This window comes from Canis lupus, chromosome 18 (assembly GCF_011100685.1).
Source record: "Canis lupus familiaris isolate Mischka breed German Shepherd chromosome 18, alternate assembly UU_Cfam_GSD_1.0, whole genome shotgun sequence".
In the NCBI taxonomy this organism is placed as follows: Eukaryota; Metazoa; Chordata; class Mammalia; order Carnivora; family Canidae; genus Canis; species Canis lupus.
In genome coordinates, this window is record NC_049239.1 from 44,993,367 (window position 1) to 45,011,864 (window position 18,498).

Consider the following 18,498-nt stretch of genomic DNA (forward strand, 5'->3'; position numbering starts at 1 on the left):
GTCCAAGGCCCTCCTCCAGGTGTTTCAGGTGGCAGAGGCTGCCAAAGCTAGGTCTAGGGGCAGGAGTGAATGAGGTGTGTTTGAGGGACCCCGCGACGCCCAACTCCCAGGCCTAAGTGGCCCACACGCCTCCCAGTACTTCTCAGAGGAGCAGGAGTCAGCTTGCCTCCCTAGCATCTTGGTGGCAGCTTTGGCCGAAGGGCACTCTCCAAAGCCCCCAGGTGCAAGTGTCCACTATGCCGGGGCGGCCGGAGGAGGGGTGATGGCAGAGGGGGGGAATGAGCCCCCTCAGAATCCTGTCTTGAGGAACCACTGTCTTCCTAACCGAAGACCCCTCCACTCTGGGCTCCAGCCCACTAGCTATTCCTTTGAGGTGGCCAGTTAATCCCCATTATTCTGGAGGTGTTTACGTCCTGGTTGGTGAAGTGCTTCATTCCCCTACGGGCTGAAACCCACAGCAGATGATTCCCAGGCCTGCTCTGCTGGAGGGGGCCCTAAATGTCAGGCACCAGGTGGCAAGGGGGGTGCTGCTCCCCCAGGAGGTTGAGGCGTACTGCCAGACGGAGCAGCACTGGGAGGGAGAGTGCTGTATGGGCCCCAGCCAGAGAGGCAGCATCACAGGAGGGGGCGCTCAGTGGCACCCTGGGCCCCACACCCACCCATGTGTTAATTAGACTCCAAAAGATGGGCCCAAATCCAAGACCAGAGCTTCAAATTCTTCTCCTATTTCCAATGGAAGCCATATCAGTCCATCACGAGCGCAGAGGCTGAGGCCACCAGGACCGGGAGGCCAGCACCTTGACATCCAAGAGGTAGGACTCACAGGCCAGCGTGCTGGGCCGGCTTCTAGCCTCTCCTCGGGTGCTGATCCTTTGCAAAGGCATCTCTTCCTTCTTACTCAAGTGGCAGACAAGAGATAACACAAACGTTGACACTGACTACGCACCAGGGCTTGATTAACCTTACGGCTTTCCACAGACCCCCCCATTTTGCAGACAAGAGAACCAAGGCTCAGCAAAATGAACAAGTAGAAGGGTCAGGATTCAAACCCTGGGTCTGACCATCTTCTGTGCCACCTCCCCTCAGTGTATTATGGGCACTCTATGATCCGCCCTGTGATAATTTCCATGTACACAGTGTGTGATCTATAAAGAGCAACTCACACCAGGGGTTACTAGGGAATGGAAGCTTCCGGGCTTTAAGTGCTGACTGCATATGAAGCCTATGTTAGAAGCTTTAAATGCATCATCTCAATTAATCCTCAAAGTACTCTCTTTGGGAAATGTAAATGCAGAGTTCGTGCTCAGCAAATATTCATGCACTTCCTGGCATTCTCAGCCTCCCCTGCAGCTGGTCTGGGGCCATGCGACAGTTCTGACCGATGCACAGGGGCCGATGTGATGTGGGTCACCTTCTGGCGGAGGCAGCTGGGTGTCAGCGTGCCTTTCCCACCTCTCTCTGCCCCTTGGCAGTAACTGTGGATGCCACATATTGTACAACGTGCAGCTACCAAGACGGTGGAGTCCCCATAGCCTGGGTCCCTGAGTAACCGTGTGGAGCAGAGATCCGTCATGATCCAGGTCATGGGAGCGAGTGATCACACCTGCGGCATTAAGCCACTGAGGCTCTGGAGTCCTGTGTGGTGGCAGCTGATACTTAGCCAAACAGTGTTATTGCTACACTGTGGCTAGTCTTCTGCTTTTCACAGATAAGGAAACCAAGGCCATAATGCCAGTCAGTGGCAGAAACAGGGTTCAAATTCACATCTGGGACTCCAACATGCATCCTCTTCCGCTAACAACCTTTTGTTTTTTGTTTTTTGTTTTTTAAGATTTTTATTTATTCATTCATGAGAGACACACAGAGAGAGACAGAGAGGCAGAGGACACAGGCAGAGGGAGAAGCAGGCTCCATGTAAGGAGCCTGACGCAGGACTCGATCCCAGGTCTCCAGGATCACGCCCCGGCCGAAGGTGGCGCTAAACCACTGAGCCACCCGGGCTGCCCAGCTAACAACCTTTTGTTGCTCAGTCCAGTCACTGCCCTCCTGGAAACAGCCGTGGACACTGAAACACCTTCCCCTCACTGGCCCTAGGATGGCTGAGAAATTGATGCAGGAGCAAAGAGGGCATCTCATAAGAGGCACTGAGCCTGGAAGAGGAGCAACAAAGCAGGGAGGAGAGGGCTTGATGGCATCTCAAAGCTATCATTCCTGGGGCTTTGCAGCTCACAGGGGTTCTGATACAATTCACAAGGAGCAACTATCACACAGTGGTTTAGAGCACTGGACGGGCAATCAGGTCAACCCAAGTTCAAATCCCAGGACCCCCACTGTCTCACTTGATTTTTCAGAACCTTGCTTTTGGGTTTTTGTTTGTTTTGTTTTGAAGATTTTCTTTATTTATTCATAAGAGACACAGAGAGAGAGAGAGAGAGAGACATAGGCAGAGGGAGAAGCAGGCTCCATGCACCGGGAGCCCGATGTGGGACTCGATCCTGGACCCCGAGATCACACCCTGAGCGGAAGGCAGACACAACCGTTGAGCCACCCAGGCATCTCCAGAACCTTGCTTTTGTATCTGGAAAATGGGGACAAGATCTGAACCAGACTCGTGGGTGGAAACGGGTTGAAGCGTTGTCTAGCTCTGGGCCCACGGTGAGCGCACACCCACCACGTGAGCCACCACAAAGACCATCCCTGGGATGGCTCAGAGCAGCAGCCATCAGGGGGGGAGGCAGAGGGGAGGCAGAGGGGCAGCCCAGAAAGCCCGGATCGTCCACCGGGCCCGGCCCACGTGGCCGCCGCAGACCAAGGGGCAGAAGACAAAGAGGGAAGCAGGGCCGGCCAGGCCTGATGCCCCAGAGCAGAGAAGCCAGATTATTTATTTTAAAGTTGCAAGTGTCTTCTAGCAAGCCAGCTTTTTATTTGGGTGAATCTGGGAGTTGTTTATCAGCTTAAACTCATTATCTGCACATATGGTCTTCATACTATGGTTAAGGGCGGGAAACAAAGGATGGAAGGGAGAGAGAATGGGCAAACACTGGCTGGGGAAATATCATCCCTCAAGTGCCAGAACCCGGGATGTTTTCAGTGACGTCACACTGGGCTTCCTGCCACGGGGATGGGGCTATCATGAGAATCCTCACAAGATCTTTACTCGGGCGTCCCTCAGTGGGGGAGGGAAAGGAAGAAAAAAAAAAACCAGTTTGTTTTATTCACCCTTGTCTTCTATTTTCAAAGCAGACTCTCTCCCTCTCTCTCTCTCTCTCTCTCTCTCTCTCACACACACACACACACACACACTCACACACGCACACACACAAAGGCACGCCAAGCCCCGGTGTGTTGGAGCTGGAAAGAATCAAAACTGACCCCTCCCTTTTCACATAATGAGGGTGATGACAGCGGACATTAGCTGAGCATCTACCACATGCAGGACACTGGACTAGGTGTTTTGCATGTTGTATCTCATTGACTTCACAATAATCCGATGAGGTATGATTAGTCCCGTTTTACAGATCAGGAAACTGAGGCACCAGAGGTCTCCTAAAGGCCTAAGGTCACACAGCTAATCAGTAGGAGAAAGCCAACATTCAACCCGGGGCAGCCTAACCACCGCACAATGCTGCCACTAAAGAAATAGCAGAGCAGGCTCAGAGAGGGACAGTGACTCACTGAGGTCACCCAGCTCCATCTGCAAGAAGATCAGGGCTCGAACACAAGTCTCCTTACTCGAGGCTGGGGGATATCCCACCACCTGTTGCCTCTTGGTCCAGACACTAGCGTGCACGACCTGTGAACACGCTCTCGCTCATCTCCGAGTTGTTCAATTTACTGATCAAACCAGCAGTCTTGGGTGCAGACAACGGACAAGGGTTGGACCTTAAGATAACCAGTGCTGACAGGAAAGACCTACTTTGCCAGCTGCAAACATTGGTGCTCATCATCTCACCCTCTCTTTTTAAAAAGTTTCACTATCAGCACACACACAGACACCCCTACCCACCTCCCCCTCCCCCACCCTCCCCCCCTCACCTCCACCCCCGCCAACAGAGGATCGAAGTGCTGACTCGGGTCCAAGGTGCCAGCCCGTGCAGCAGGAGGAGCCCAAGCTGGCAGGTTTGCTCAATGGCATCAGGTTGCAGAAATACCCGATCGACTGATCATCTGCTCCGGGGGGACCAAAGTGCTGGTTTCCAAGACCCCCCTCCCTTTGCTGTGTACCAGCTGAGCACGAACAAATGTTCCTGATTTTCCTCCTCTCGACTGATGAAATAGGCCAGAGGAGCAGCCCTCTGCAAAGAGGGGTTCCTAAAAGGGGCAGCCCAGCCATCAACATTTGCTTTCCTTCAGGGAAGGGGAGTGGGGGCTGGACAAGCATCCAGAGAAAGGCAGCGTGTGAGGGTACAGACAGATGAGGAGCCCCCAGCGGGCACTGGTCACCGACGTTACCTTCTCTGCCTAAGCCAACAGTCTGATGGAGGATGGGAACCTAGCTTGATTTTGTTGTGGGGCTGGTGGGGGGGGGGGCAGGTGCAGTCAAGAGAGGTGCCCTCCACTGGAGGAGAGGCAGAGCAAGAGCTGCCTACTGCCCTAAGAGGAGGTTATATGCAGCAAGCCAATCCAGAACCTTCTGGGCCTGCACATGCATTTTACGGACCGGGGAAGCAGGTCCAAGATGGAAACTGACTCGCCCAGAGCTGCATTGATGATCCAGAAAAGTCAGATTTCAAAGCAGACCCCAGCGAGACCCCAAACCTTGCTGTGTCCTCCCCTCCTCACCCCCTCCCACGAATCCCTGCTGCAATGCCTTGCCTTGACACCCCTTCCCCACCTGTCCCTGCCCAGCACCCTGTGTTCCAGCCCACCCTCAGATGACTAAAACCTCATTCAGTAATAATTCCGTAGCTCTTTCCAGGCTGACATGGAATTTTTTTAAAGGAAGATGGAATACTTCCTAGAAGACCCAAAGTATCCTAACTTGGAGTTAGGATGAACTTTGGCTTCTAGAAAGTGCCCCGATTGATAGACTGCCATTTCAGCCTTGGGTTGGGTAAAGATGTTCTGAGGGTCTGCGGTGGAACGGATTTAGAGACAGAGATATAAGGAGACTGAATTTCCAAAACTTGAAATCTTGCGGAATCAGAGACCTTGGCGTGTACACCAGGTCGCACATGATATGCTAACCAAACACAAACACCAGCGGCCCTGGGGTCTCAATGCCCTCTTCGCCTTAGGGGACAGAAAGAAGGGGTACAGCACAGGACCTGCTCAGGGGCCTCGTGCTCACACCCAAGTTCCAGGCACAGGGTTGTCTCAGGCAAGCCTTTCTTCTGCAGAAAAACAAGAGCCCCAAAACGGACCCAAAACTCCTTTTGTTTCCGGGCCCCCGTGGAATGTCTTGAAGACACATCCAGAGACATCCATCGGGCCCCTCCACCCTTTCCTCTGTCTCCTCTCTCCACCCCTTCTGTGCAAAATAACCATTATACTGATCTTTCTTTATGGCATCTCTGTCCTCCAGCATTTTGGGAACATCCAGCAAAAACATGTGGTGGGCTGTATCGGAAGCCAGAACCTTAACTAACTCCATTGGAGTTAGTTAACTAACTAACCAGAACCTTAACTAACCCCACTTCCATCACCTTTGCAGGGGACTCTGGGGACATGGGAGGGAGAGGGGGTGTCCAGTGAGGAATTGCCAGCCAAGAGGGAGACGAAAACTTGCCGCGGCTACTATGAGACCACTGCCAGGTCTTCTATTTGCTCATTTGCCCTCTCTTGGGGTTCAGGGAGGAGGGAGGGAATTAAAGAAAAAGACAAGACAACCGTCCCCGCAGGCCGCGCTCAATGCTGGAACAGCCCCACACAGGACAAAGGTGATGCTCTTCATAGATGCCAGCAGCAGTCCTGCTCCCCAAGTCCACACAGATACACACAGTCCCCACACACGGGGGCCCTGAGGTCAGGAAACGGGACACCTGGCGGGTTTCCACCAACAGCTGTGAAATGACCAGATGAAAGTGGCCTGTAGACCCAGGCCCAGGAGGGGAGGGACCCTGAAATCACCATTTCAGCCTGGACTGCACAAGTCTTTAAGGGGCCCTCCTGACCCGGGGCCTGTGCCTGCCGGCTTACTTGTGCCCAGGGAGAGGATGGATAAGGGGTTATACCCTAACACCCTCATCCAGCCCACACCAGGTAGGGATCTGGCCGCATCCAGGAAACAAAGGTACAACTTTTACAAGAAGGGCGCATCCAATAATTTGAGTTTCAGACTCCAAAGAAACCTCGACACGTTGATCATCCTCTCACCCGCTTTCTCTACACCAATTCGCTGTTAGTGTAAAGTTTTTCTCGTTTTTTGTTTCTCTGGGGGTGAATTTTTTAAATTCACCCCTACACCTTGCCTGCTCCCGGAGGAAAACCACCTCCTGACTACCAGGCCTTCCAGCACACGGTGCGCCCCGGCCTCACGCTCAGACCTGTCCCCCGCCGTGCAGCGGGGCGGGGGTGCTCCTCCACGCGGCCCCCCGCGCGAGCTGGGGGGTCTGTGGTTCTGGGTCCTGGATTTCGGTGCGTTGGTCTCGCAGGAGCCGGGACCTGCCTTCCCGTGGGTGAAAGGGCCGGGGAAGGGCTCCCCCTGGCGGGGACCAACTCGCCTCCATCCAGCGGGGAGCCAGAGCCGGCGCCAGCCCACCCGAGCCGAGCCACCCTCCGCGAGGACTCCCATCGCACTCCCCAAATCTGGACGTGCCACAGAGCACCCAGCGCGCACCCCCGGAGGCCCCGCTGCGCTCCCCCAAACGGCGCACCCGGCGGACGGGATACGGGGCGCCCCGGAGGAAAGCGTGGCGCCCCCGCCCCGCCCCGCCCCGCCCCGCGGCTGGGACCCCAAAGGCGGCTCGCGCTCGGTGCCCTGCCCCGGCCCAGCAATCCCCCCGGCCCGGATCCTCGCTCCTAATCCCTGGGCTCTACCTGACCTCCTACGGAGTGGCGTGGCGCGCACCCCCACCCCCGGGCCCAGCCCCCCTGAGACCCCAGCCTGGTCAGGCACACCTGCCACCGCCGCCGTCCTCCCGACGCCCCCCCACTCACCCACCCCGAGCGCCCGGCCCGACCGGGGCTGCACCTGTCCGCGGGGAAGCCTGCAGCCCGCGGATTCGGGGCAGGGATCGGGGCGGGGATGCGGCGAGCACGTCTCCTCCGCCCCCTCCCCGGGCTCCTGAAGTAGAACTTGGTTCCTGGTTCCCCGAGATCGTCCTGGGATCCCTCCCCCATGCCCTCCGCACCCCGGACCGGAGCGCGCGGGAGGGAGCGCGCGTGGGGTCTCCAGGTCCCGGGGCGCGGCGGCGGGGCGCGCGGAGGGCGCGGGGGCGGGGAGCGGGGGGCGCGGGGGCGGGGGGCGGGGGCGGGGGCGCGGGCCCCTACCTTCCAGCAGCCGCAGCAGCCGCCCGACCCCGCGCCGAGTCCCGCCGGCGGCCGCGGGGGAAACTTTGCCGGGCGGAGAGGCGCGCTCGCAACTTGCTCGGCGCCCGCTGCCTTCCCGGCGGCGGCGGCGGCGGCGTGTCGGGGACCGGCTGGGCGGGCTCGGGGCCGGGGCCGGGGCTCGGGCGGCCTCGCGCGGCTCCGCTGTGGATCGCTCGGCGCTGCGTCCGCCCGCAGCCTGGAGCCCCCGCGACGCCGGCGGCAGCTGCAGCCGCCCGCCCGCCCGCCCGCCGGCCCCACCTCCCAGCGCCCGCTCCGTCCCTCCTCCCCCGCGCTCCCTCCCCTCCCCAAACCTCCTCCCCGCGCGTCTCCAGTCGCCGCCACCGCCGCCGCCGGGAAGGCACGTCTGCCCCGGCGGCCGCCCCTGCCTCCCGCCCGCCCCGGGCGCCGCCTGCCGTGCAGTCTGCGCGCCTTGCTCCGGGCCCCGGGGCCGCCGCCCTCGGGCCTGCCCCGCGCCTTCGCCCCGCGCCCGCCTGCGCCTGCCCCTGCCCCTGCGCCTGCCCCTGCGCCTGCCCCTGCCCCTGCGCCTGCCCCTGCCCCTGCCCCTGCGCCTGCCCCTGCTCCTGCCCCTGCCCTGCGCGTGCCCCTGCCCCTGCGCCTGCCCCTGCCCTGCCCCTGCCTGCCCCTGCCCCTGCGCCTGCCCCTGCCCCTGCCCCTGTCCCTGCCCCTGCCCCTGCCCCTGCGCGTGCCCCTGCGCGTGCCCCTGCCCCTGCGCCTGCCCCTGCCCCTGCGCGTGCCCCTGCGCGTGCCCCTGCGCCTGCCCCTGCCCCTGCCCCTGCGCGTGCCCCTGCCCCTGCCCCTGCCCCTGCCCCTGCGCCTGCCCCTGCCCCTGCGCGTGCCCCTGCGCGTGCCCCTGCCCCTGCCCCTGCGCCTGCCCCTGCCCCTGCGCCTGCCTCATGCGCCTGCCCCTGCCCCTGCCCCTGCCCGCGGGCCCTCGCTCGCCCGAATCCGGGAGATCGCCGCGAGCGCGGGGGCACTGGCACCCTAGATCCCGAGCATTTATTCCGGGGAAACTTTCACGCTGCCCCCGCCCCCACCGCCGGCCGCAGGGGGTCCGCGCCGCCCGCCCGCGCCCCTGCTGCCCGGGCTACCTGCTGAAGGCCGAGGGCTGCGGACCGTGGAGGCCTCGGCCCCGGGAGGGGGGCGGGGTGACCCCAGACCAGATGCAAACGAGGCCCCGCGCCGGTCTCCCATCTCACGACTTATCTTTTCATCTTTGTTCCGCTGCCACAGCCACACACCCCTCCCCAGCCCCTGACACATGACTTCACTGAGACACTTAACCTCTGAACCTGCTCTCTGGAGCCGCCCCCTACCCCTCCTGCCCCGGACGGAAGGGGCGAGCCGGCGGATCCGGGGGCATGGCCCGAGTGAGAGTGCCTGCTGGGCCCGCAGGAGAGGGGCTCTGACGCCCACTCCTCTTCCCTGCGGAGCTCCTTCTGGAATCCCACTGAGGCTTCCCACCCAGTGCCTGATGGCCCCGGACCTTCAAGCACACGGGAGCCCTGCAGGTGGCCCTTTGGGGCCTACTGATTTCCCACTAAGGAGTGAGAGACTGTTAGGCTTGGAACCTATTCCAGTCTTGGGCATGCATGTGGGTAATATCGGGTCCCAGGGCAGCGTTTTTCCAGGGGCAGGAAATCGCTGCCTTTCCTTACCCATGTTCCAGGAAAAGGATACATCCCTCTAAGGACTTGGAGGATGTCTGGTCCTTTCAACCAGTTCAGGGAGTCCCAGGGCACAGGGAGGAGAGGTTAATACAGCAGAGGTGTGACTGGGGGTGGGGTGGGATGGGGGTGGTGGTAAACCTGGTCCACCTTTCCAAATGCACCCAGAGTGAGCAATGCTCGACTCAAGGGAAGAAAATCTCTGAGAGCGCAACTTCTGAAAAACAAGCACAGGAAAACTCTAAAAGGATTCAGCCTCTGCGTTCACCCCTCCGGCTGCCAAAGCAGGGTTGGGGGAGGCTGACCCTTTGCGCTGAGAAACCCCACAGGCTCTGCATTTATGGAATGCTGTTGGAAGAGGCTGTCTGTGTGGGCCTCCTTGGACGAGAGGCGCCACATAAATTTAAAGAGCAGAGAGACTCAACCCACAGTTAAGGGTGCTGGGGCCTGGGAGGTGAAGGCCGGAGGCAGCAGGGGCGATGGATGGAGTTTCCGAGGGTCTGGGGGATTGGCAGAAGCAGGCAGGAGGCAGTGGGGGAAGGGAACACGGGGAAGTGAAGACAGAGCAGGCCAGTTGGACGCCCCGGCCCGGCCGCCCAGCTGGGAGGATGGATCCGGCTCCAAGTCAGAGTTTCCCAGACCCCAGCCATTCTCCTGCCTCCCTCATGGAGAATCTGTGCACCAGATCGGGCTGCTGGCTTAATAGCGTTCTTTAAATCAACTCTCGTTTTCTTATTATTTTTTTTTACTTAAATGTGCTTGTTTTTACAAAGAAATGTTATATCATTACCATAAATGGAAAACCGGCATCCCATTACTATAAATAGAAGATCCCATAAAAATAAATACAATGAAAATAAAACAGTGTTATTAAATTCTAACAATGTATATTTAACCACAATAAAAAAAAAACATTCCAGCGAAAGGAAGGTGCTTGGCCCAAGGCCTTCCCCCCACCCTCTTGTAAAGGGAGATTAACAAGGGCCAGAAAGGTGTTAAAGACACATTAGCAACAAACTTCCAGTTGTGATCAGAAGGGTTGAAAGAGAAAGGAAAGGAACACCCCCACCTCCAGTTCCCCACAAGCCAGCAGGGAGGCTAAAGGCCCATGGATGAACCCCTAAATCTCCCCTGAAGACCTCTGATGCCTCTAAGTGTAGAGGCTGAAAGTACTTGTTGGCCAAAGTGGAGAACCCCAAAGCTCGGTCCTGGACAGGAGGATCCTGGTTGCAGGAAGCAGGCCTCCCTCTCACAGGGTGACCCTGGGGCAGTGGTTCCCTTCTCTGGCCTCAGCAAGGGCTTTGGACAAATGGTCTCTGGGATCTTGTGTGCTATTCGATCAAAGCAAGACAGGAACCCGGTGGTGGCTTATCAGGAAATTGAGAAGGAGAGGGTTTCACTGGGAAGGGGTGTGGGGAGGGGGAGGCTTAGAAAGGAGAGAACATGGAGGGAGGGAGGAAGGGAGGGAGGGAGGGAGGGAGGGAAGAGGGTCAGCATTCCTCGGGAGGGAGTGAACGGGGTATTAAGGCCACTGTGGACTGACTGGAGTCTAGGGGGCTGCAAATCCAGAGGTGGCCCCTCCCAGAAGGTTCCAGATTCCCCATTTACCCATTTCCGAAGGAACCTTCTAGAGAATCCATTGTAATCCAACCACGTCATTTTACAGATGGGAAAACTGAGAAAGATCCACGGACTAGATCCTAGTTCATGGTGGGAGAGCTGGGTGTCAAACTGAGGCTCTTTCGACTCCACCCCCCACCAACCCCATGTTTGGGGTTGGACTCCCCTGTGTTTGGGGTTCTAGTAGAAATGATCCTTTTGAAAATATTCACCTTCCCCCCCCCCCCCCCGCCAAGGGCTCTTAGACTTTGTTTTTCTCTGACATCTGGAAAAAACAATGAAGTGGCCTGAAAGCCCCAAACTCGATGGCCAGTGGCCAGTGCTGGGCAGCCCGTGTCACTGGACATGGGACACCTGGAGTGACTGTCCGCACACTGACACCCTGGGGACACTACTGCAGAGCAAACAGCCCCAAACCAGGAGTCCACGGGCCCAGGGTGCAGTCCTGGCCATCTTGACAATTCCCTTCCCTCTATAGGCCTCCATGTTCCCATCTGTAAAATGACACATTTGGGTGCTATCAGTGGGTTTTGAGTTGGGCTGGCAGCTCTGTCCCTAGGTGCCTAAGGATTGTGGGAGGGATGGGGAGTCTCCCTTCCTTCCAGCTTTCACAATAAGCAATTCCCTTTTCATCTGTTGTGTACAATACTGTCAAATTCACTTACAAAGAATTTGAAATCTCTAGAAGGGACGACCTCTGGCTCCTGACCTTTAGAAACTGAGGGCTGATTAGACTGTGAGCTTCTCAAGGACAGGGGCCCTGCCTTGCTCATGTTTGGGCCTCCAGGACTCTTTAGAGTCGGCCCTCTGAGGGATGTTGGATGCCACTTCCTAACTGTGCCACCTTGGGCCAGCCACTTAAACTCTCTGAGCCTCCGCTGATGCATTTTTAAAATGGAATTGTAACCACGTCTCTGACATTGGGTGGCTGTGAGTCTCTCGTTGGAAAGCTCTCAGCCCAGCCCCTGGCACAGAATAAGTGCTCAATGAAGGGCAGCCTCAAGTGTGAATGGACGAATGGAGGATGCTAGAAGGGCCAGGTCCTTTCCCCAGGAGGCATCTCGACCTTACAACCTAGCTTTTCTGAGCAGTCTGCATATTAAATATTTAATCATTGCCTCCCTGGAATTTTTTTTCTGCATTGTTTCTTTTTATGTGTAATTTGTAATCATTTCCCAAAAAAATAACAGTTCATTAAACGTACAACTGAGTGTGATTGAATCTGTTTATCTTTGTGATGATTTTCATAGAATAAATTTGAAAATCCTAGGAATGTCCTTTGGGGGTTTGAAGAATATGGTCTTGATCCTCTAGGGCCTGGACCAGTGGTAGGACCCTCCCGTTTTCCCTCTTCGTTTCCCTCCAGCCAGCTGCCTGCAGGCCATTCTCAGCCTCTCGGAGTGTCCTCAGCACCGGGTCCAAGGACTTGCCTGCCAAGGTCCTCCTTCACCCCCAGAAATGGGCTGGTTGGAAGCTAGAAGAAAGGGGTGGTGCTCTGTCCCTCCCCCAGCCTCTGCAGGAAAAGAGGAGATACTGGATGGCTATGCTGGGAAGGGCCTCAGGTAGAGCTTCCTGGGTGCTTTGTAGAGGCTTTCCAGAAAGCAGCTCCCCGGAATAGATCCTACCAGATAGGGAGACTGCTGGACCCTCATCACCACCTTCATTTTTTTAATTAACTGCTAGTAATAATACAATACTAATAACTACCATCAGGGAGTGCTTTCTAGGGTAGAAGCTCAGGTAGTGAGGGCTGATAAACCCAGGTCCTTTATCCACCAGCTGTGTGGCTTTGGGCAAGGCACTTTGCCTCTCTGTGCTTTATTTATTTATTTTTAAGTTTGTCTTTTTTTTTTTTTTTAAAGATTTTACTTATTTATTCATGATAGACAGAGAGAGGGAGAGAGAGAGAGAGGCAAAGACACAGGCAGAGGGAGAAGCAGGCTCCATGCCGGGAGCCTGACACAGGATGCGATCCCGGGACTCAGGATCGCGCCCTGGGCCAAAGGCAGGGGCCAAACCGCTGAGCCACCCAGGGATCCCTCTCTGTGCTTTAGACTCCTAATCTTTAACATAGGGAACGTGTGCCATGCCAGGCACTGTGAAGGGGCTTTTCAAACGTAGGCTCTCTTACGCCTTCTAACAACTCCATTAGGTAGGGGTGGCCAGGGAGCCTTGTTTCACAGAGCTGGAAATCAGAGACCCACCCAAGATCACCCAGCAAATAAAAAAGGGAAGTTCAAACCTTTCTCTTTTCACTTCCATGAGAGCAGGAGAGAGCAGTGGGCAGGGGGAAGGTCAGAAAATTTGGGGCCAGCCTGATGTTGAACTTTCTAGCTGTTGGCCTTGGCCAAGCACCCAACTCCTCTGAACCTCCCTCCTCTTTCTCTTCTCAAGAGGGGTGATAGCACCTCCCCGACGGGGCAGTTATAAACACCAAAGGAGGTGACATCTGCAAGGGGCTTTGGTAACCAGAAAGCACATAACAAATGTAAGTTGTTTTTTTTTTTTTTTTAAATCACCTTTATCATCCATGTAGAACTGCTGAGATTACAGGTTTAGAACTCAGGGTCCCCCTGGTACAATTCAGTCGTGCAATAAATATTTGTGAAGGTACCATGTTTGTGAACTGCCTCCACACCTGGACACCCAAACCAGAGAAAGGAGAAGGTATGCGTGTGGTGCCTGTCCTCATTTGGATGACTGATAGGGGAAACAGTCAACACAGCCAGCAAATTTTTTAATTTAAGACTCCTCTTGTGCCACAGTCCTCCCATTTTAATTTTTTTAAGGATTTTATTTATTTATTTGTGAGAAACGCACAGAGAGAGGCAGAGACACAGGCAGAGGGAGAAGCAGGCTCCCTGTGGGGAGCCCGATCCCAGGACCCCAGGATCACGACCTGAGCTGAAGGCAGGCGCTCAACCACTGAGCCACCCAGGCATCCAGCCTTCCCATTTTACAGATGAAAATGTTGAGGTTAAGCTGGGGTTGGGCAGGGGCCACTTATGCGAGGTCTGCCAGCAAGTTGACTTTAGAGTTTAGGGGAGTTTGAGTCCTGCTTCCCAAATCAGTGCTCTTCTGGCCCAACATCTTGCCTCATTTTCTGAGCTCCAAGCTTCAGTTGCTCAAGGATGCGCCCTCTCCCCTCTGTGAGATATGAATGCCTACATCTCTGCCTCCCAACCCAGAGCCTCTTGTGTCCGCCCCGTCCACACTCCCGTGCAAACAACTCCCAAAGAGGAAGAATGGGAAATCAAATTACATCCAGGAGTTGCCCCAGAAAACCCTAGAACAGGTGACCATGGCCAAGGCTCTTCTGCCCATGAGCAGTGGACTCCTCGTCTAGGTACCTAAATCCAGGCCTGGAAGTAAGGGTGGGCTAAGTTCAGGCTCATCGCAGCTCTCAGGCTCTGGGATAGAGGAGCCTTGGGCTGAAATCTCAGCCCACCGAGACCCTGGGTGAGTCACTTAGTCTCACTGAGGCTCAGCTTTGGCCTCTCCAAAATGGAGATAGTATAGGCCTCTACGGGATGGGGAAGGATTGGGATTGAGATAACGCATGGAAAGTGCTCGCAGAGGGCACACGGCGAGTATGGAAGACTATCGTACCTATTTTCCCTGCAGACCAAGTGTCACCGATGCATGAAGCTTTGAGAGCCTACAGTGTGCTTCAGGGGGAGGCAAAGCTGCAAAGGACACTAGCCAAGAACTTTTCTGAGCTCTTTCTAAATCCCCAGCACTTTGCTAAACACTATACCTGTATTAATTCCTCCCAACAATCCTATGAGGAAGCACCCATCATTGTCCTTGTTTACAGAGGGGAAAACTGAGGCTGGGAGAGATTGTTACCTGTCCCTGATTGCTCACTGGATGAGTGCGGAGCTGGTATTTGAACCCAGGCAGTCATATTCCAGAGTCCATGATTCTGGATCCTGACTCACACTACTTCGTGTCCATTATCCCTCTGTTCGTCCAAATAACCTTGAGGTTATTAGTATCATCCCCATTTTACAGATGAGCAAAGAGAAGAAGTGAGGTTCAGACAGGTGAAGTGACTCACCACACAGAGCAAGGGCAGAACTAGAAAGATCCACAGTAATGGCTGTGACTTTTGAGACAAAGGACTTTTGAGACTAAGCTATGGGTTCCCTTCAAGCAGGAAGGGCTGCCTGTCTGTTCTGGAGCTAAGTGACCTCATAGAAGTCATGCTGGGCTCTTAGGCCACTGGGATGTGTGCTGGGCATGGTGACAGGAAGGCCAGTCCCCCTCTTGGTCATTGATTTTGATTTTTGCCCATTCCGTGTTCTGGGGCACCAGTCAGTAGCAGAGAGCAGAGCTGAGGACCATGCCCGGCTGCGTCCTGGCTCGGTTTGAGGACAGATCTGTGCCCGGCTGCCACAGGGATGGGCCTACTGCTCCCTTGCTGCCTCCAACCTTCTCTCCCTCCTCCCGCCCCCTCCTCCCCTCTGCTACGGGTTGAGTTGTGTTCCCCCAAAAGATATTGGTGCCCTAATGCCCACCACCTGTGGATGGAGCTCATTTGGAGAGAGTATCTCTGCAGGTGATCAAGGTAATGTGAGTTCATGAGGGTGAGCCTAATCCAATACGACTGGTGTCCCCATAAAAAAGAAAAAGAAGGTGGTAGGTAGGAAGAGTTTGCACCAGGAGGTGGACCAGAAGAAAGATAGGATAAAGACACAAAGATGTCCTGATGGAGACCAACACTGACTGGCTGTGGCTGCAAGCCCAGGATCGCTGGCCACCAGCAGAAGCTACGGGAAGATCCACCCAGAATGTCCGGAGAAAGTGGCCCCGTTGACACTTTGACATCAGACTTCCAGCTTCCAGCATGCGGACCGTGACTTTCTGTTCTTGAAGTCACCTGGCTTGTGGCACTTTGCTACGGCGGCCCCAGGAAACACACAGCCACCCCACCCCCTCCACTCTGTCTTTGACTCCATGTTCCAAACACACAGATCAAGGTGACCAGGCTCAAAACTAAAGACCCTGCCTATGTCGAGGTCTCGCTGAGGACTGCGCTGTGTCCCCACTGTCCCCTGAATGGATGCACACAAGCATAGGACACCAGAGGCATCTCCCTCCTCCTTAGAAATGGGCTCCTTGTTTACCTAATACTACAGAGCCCCTGCCGCGTGCCGGATGTGCTTCTAAGTCCTTTCCGAATATGTCCTGTCATTATCCCCATTTCACCGAAGGGAACACTGAGGACAGAATGGCTAAGAACTTGACTCGTGTTGCACAGCTAAGTGGCAGAGCTGGGAGTCAAACTTGGGCAATCAAGCTCCAGGACCTGAGCTCTTCACCACTTCCTCTCGCTGCCTCTGGGTATCCCGTTACACCTGCCACCTGCTCCGTTAAATGGGAACTTACACTTGCAGGAAGAAAATCACGCTCTCTTACCTGCACGAGGATCTAAGTTCTTTCTCATCACGGAGCTCAGGGGGCCTTGACATCGGAAGGAACCGTGCTGGTTGGCTAGTCCTCCACTTGAGTGTGTGCTCGTGTGTGTACGTGTCCATGTGTGTGCATAAGGTACATGCCTTATGTACCTTATGTATGTGTGTGTGTCTACAACTTGTGTGTGTACATGCCTGCACGTGTGTATATATGTGTAAATGGAATGACGTATGTCTGTGCGTGTGAGAGAGAGTCGGGGGGAGATGTCCTTGCTTGTGTGCATGTGTGTGTGTCAAGGCACATGTCTACACTTGTGTGTGTGAGTCAGAGGACATGTTGGTGCTTGTGTTTCTGTGTGTGTGCATACAAGAGGGCTGGCATATATCCACACGGCTTAATGGCATCTCTCTCTCTCTCTCTTTTTTTTTTTTTTCAGAGTGAGTCTGATTCACTTACACAGATGAATGTTCACATCTTGACAGACTCATTTAATGGGAACAGCTAGCTCATGTGCCAATATGTGAACTGACCCTCAAGACCCTCCTGCCGAAAAAATACGGACTGTCTCTTGTTCTTGAGTTAACAAGCACTGCACAAGGATCACTTGTTTTACACAGCGATGCCTGCTGGCCCCGGCCAGCCTTCTGACAAAAGGGGACGTGTGAGAGCTTGGGAACGAAGACAGGGAAGAAGGACCCCCCAGAGGAGAGAGTACCGCGCAGTTTATCAAAAGTGATTTTACCCCACCGACTGTCTGCGGATGAGGAGGCCCTCAGATCGCAGCGGGGAAGTGGCAGCCAAGTTCGTGCGCTGATTTACAGCAGACCTAGGGCCAAGGCCCGTTTGTCCAGCTGTCCAGGTCTCTCCTTCTAGTTTTTCTTTCTTCCCAGGTGTCCGCCGTCTCTGCCACCGCCTGCCTGATTCCTTGCTTTTTATTCCAAATATGTAAGCCTCTAATAAACCTAGAGACAGGCTTATGCCTGATTTATCCCCAGTTACAGAGAAGCCAGAGCCAATTATAAGGTGGATAAAAGGCCCCATGTGCAGTTTTTAGAACTGCTTCCCCAGCATAAACAGCTTAACTCCGTAAAGCTCCCCCAGAATGTTTGCTTAGTGGCTCCATTTTTTTTTTTTTTTTTAAGAAGCTGACCTTTGCTACAAGACCTTGAGCCCATTCAGATGATTGCAACATAGCAGGTCACGGCAGCTCACCACCGTGTGTGCACAAACCAGCCACTTTGGGACAGCTTTGTCCAGTGTTTAATTCACAGAACCTGGCCCCTGGTCGGGCCTCAATAAATACTAGTAAATGAAGGAATGAATCAAGTAATCAATAAATATTAGCTTTAGCAAAACAGAATTCGGAGAGTAAATCCTCCAAAGGGAAAAAATATCAATTAGCATATCCTCAGCCAACAAGATCTCCTTCTTCTGATCACCCCGCTCCCAGAGAGGTCGCACTTTCTGGGGCGGGATCCTTCACAGCGGAGGTTCCATCCTGCCAGTCAGTAGTACTTTAGAGTTTTGTCTGTGTGTTGGCTGCTACCGGATAAGCCCTCGGCATAGGATGGTGAATCCGACAGATGCGGCGCTCCCACATCACGGGAAGGCTGTCTAGCTTGGGATTTACCCAGCTTGAAGCTGCCCTGTGAATGCATCCCAAGGCAGGGGAAGACCGCCGAGGCCTGCTTATGGGAATAGAGGGTGACTCACCCCTGCTAAGGGGCCCACAGCCCAGCAAAGCAACAGCTCTTTATTGGAGATTTAAAAAAAAAAAATCCACTGAATGATCCATACTCTGCTTGCTATAGCCTGGGGCATTGGCCCCTAAAACAAACCAACTAACAAGAACTCAAGGGAACAGTTAAGCCCTGAGTACACCCAACACCTGCAGGCAGTCTGGGGTGGGGGTGGGGTCTGCCCACACTCAACATCCGCAGGCTGAGATTTGAGTGCCAGCTTTGCCGGTGACATGCTGGTGGCCTGGACAAGGCCTTGCCCTTCCTGGGTTGTCCGGGTTGGATGAGACGAGCCATGCGTCCCTTCCAGCTCACCCTCTCTCTGTAGTTCTAATAAATACCTCTCCTTTCGCTGGCCTCCCTGCCTCTCTGCCTGTCATCCCTCCACTTAGGATCCTGCTTATACTTGGGTCATCCTGCGTCATTCTCAGGAGTGTACTGTCACCCTCCAGAGCAAGTTTCCTAGGGCACCACTGGCCACGGACGCCACAGAAGACTCAGCCAACCCCAGGTCTGGAGGGAAGCCCAGCTTACTTATGCTACTGAGCCCAGAAGTGGAAAGGTAA

The 18,498-nt window shown here is 55.2% G+C and overlaps 1 protein-coding gene across 1 annotated transcript in view; it reads right to left on the reverse strand.

Moving 5' to 3' along the window:
- The window catches only part of TSPAN18 (tetraspanin 18), a 185,850-nt gene extending 178,279 nt beyond the window's left edge, over window positions 1-7,571 (reverse strand). Inside the window, 1 exon segment of the mRNA XM_038563502.1 lies at window positions 7,432-7,571. The gene's annotated coding sequence lies outside the window, so the exon portion shown is untranslated.
- Window positions 7,572-18,498: the final 10,927 nt, after the last annotated feature.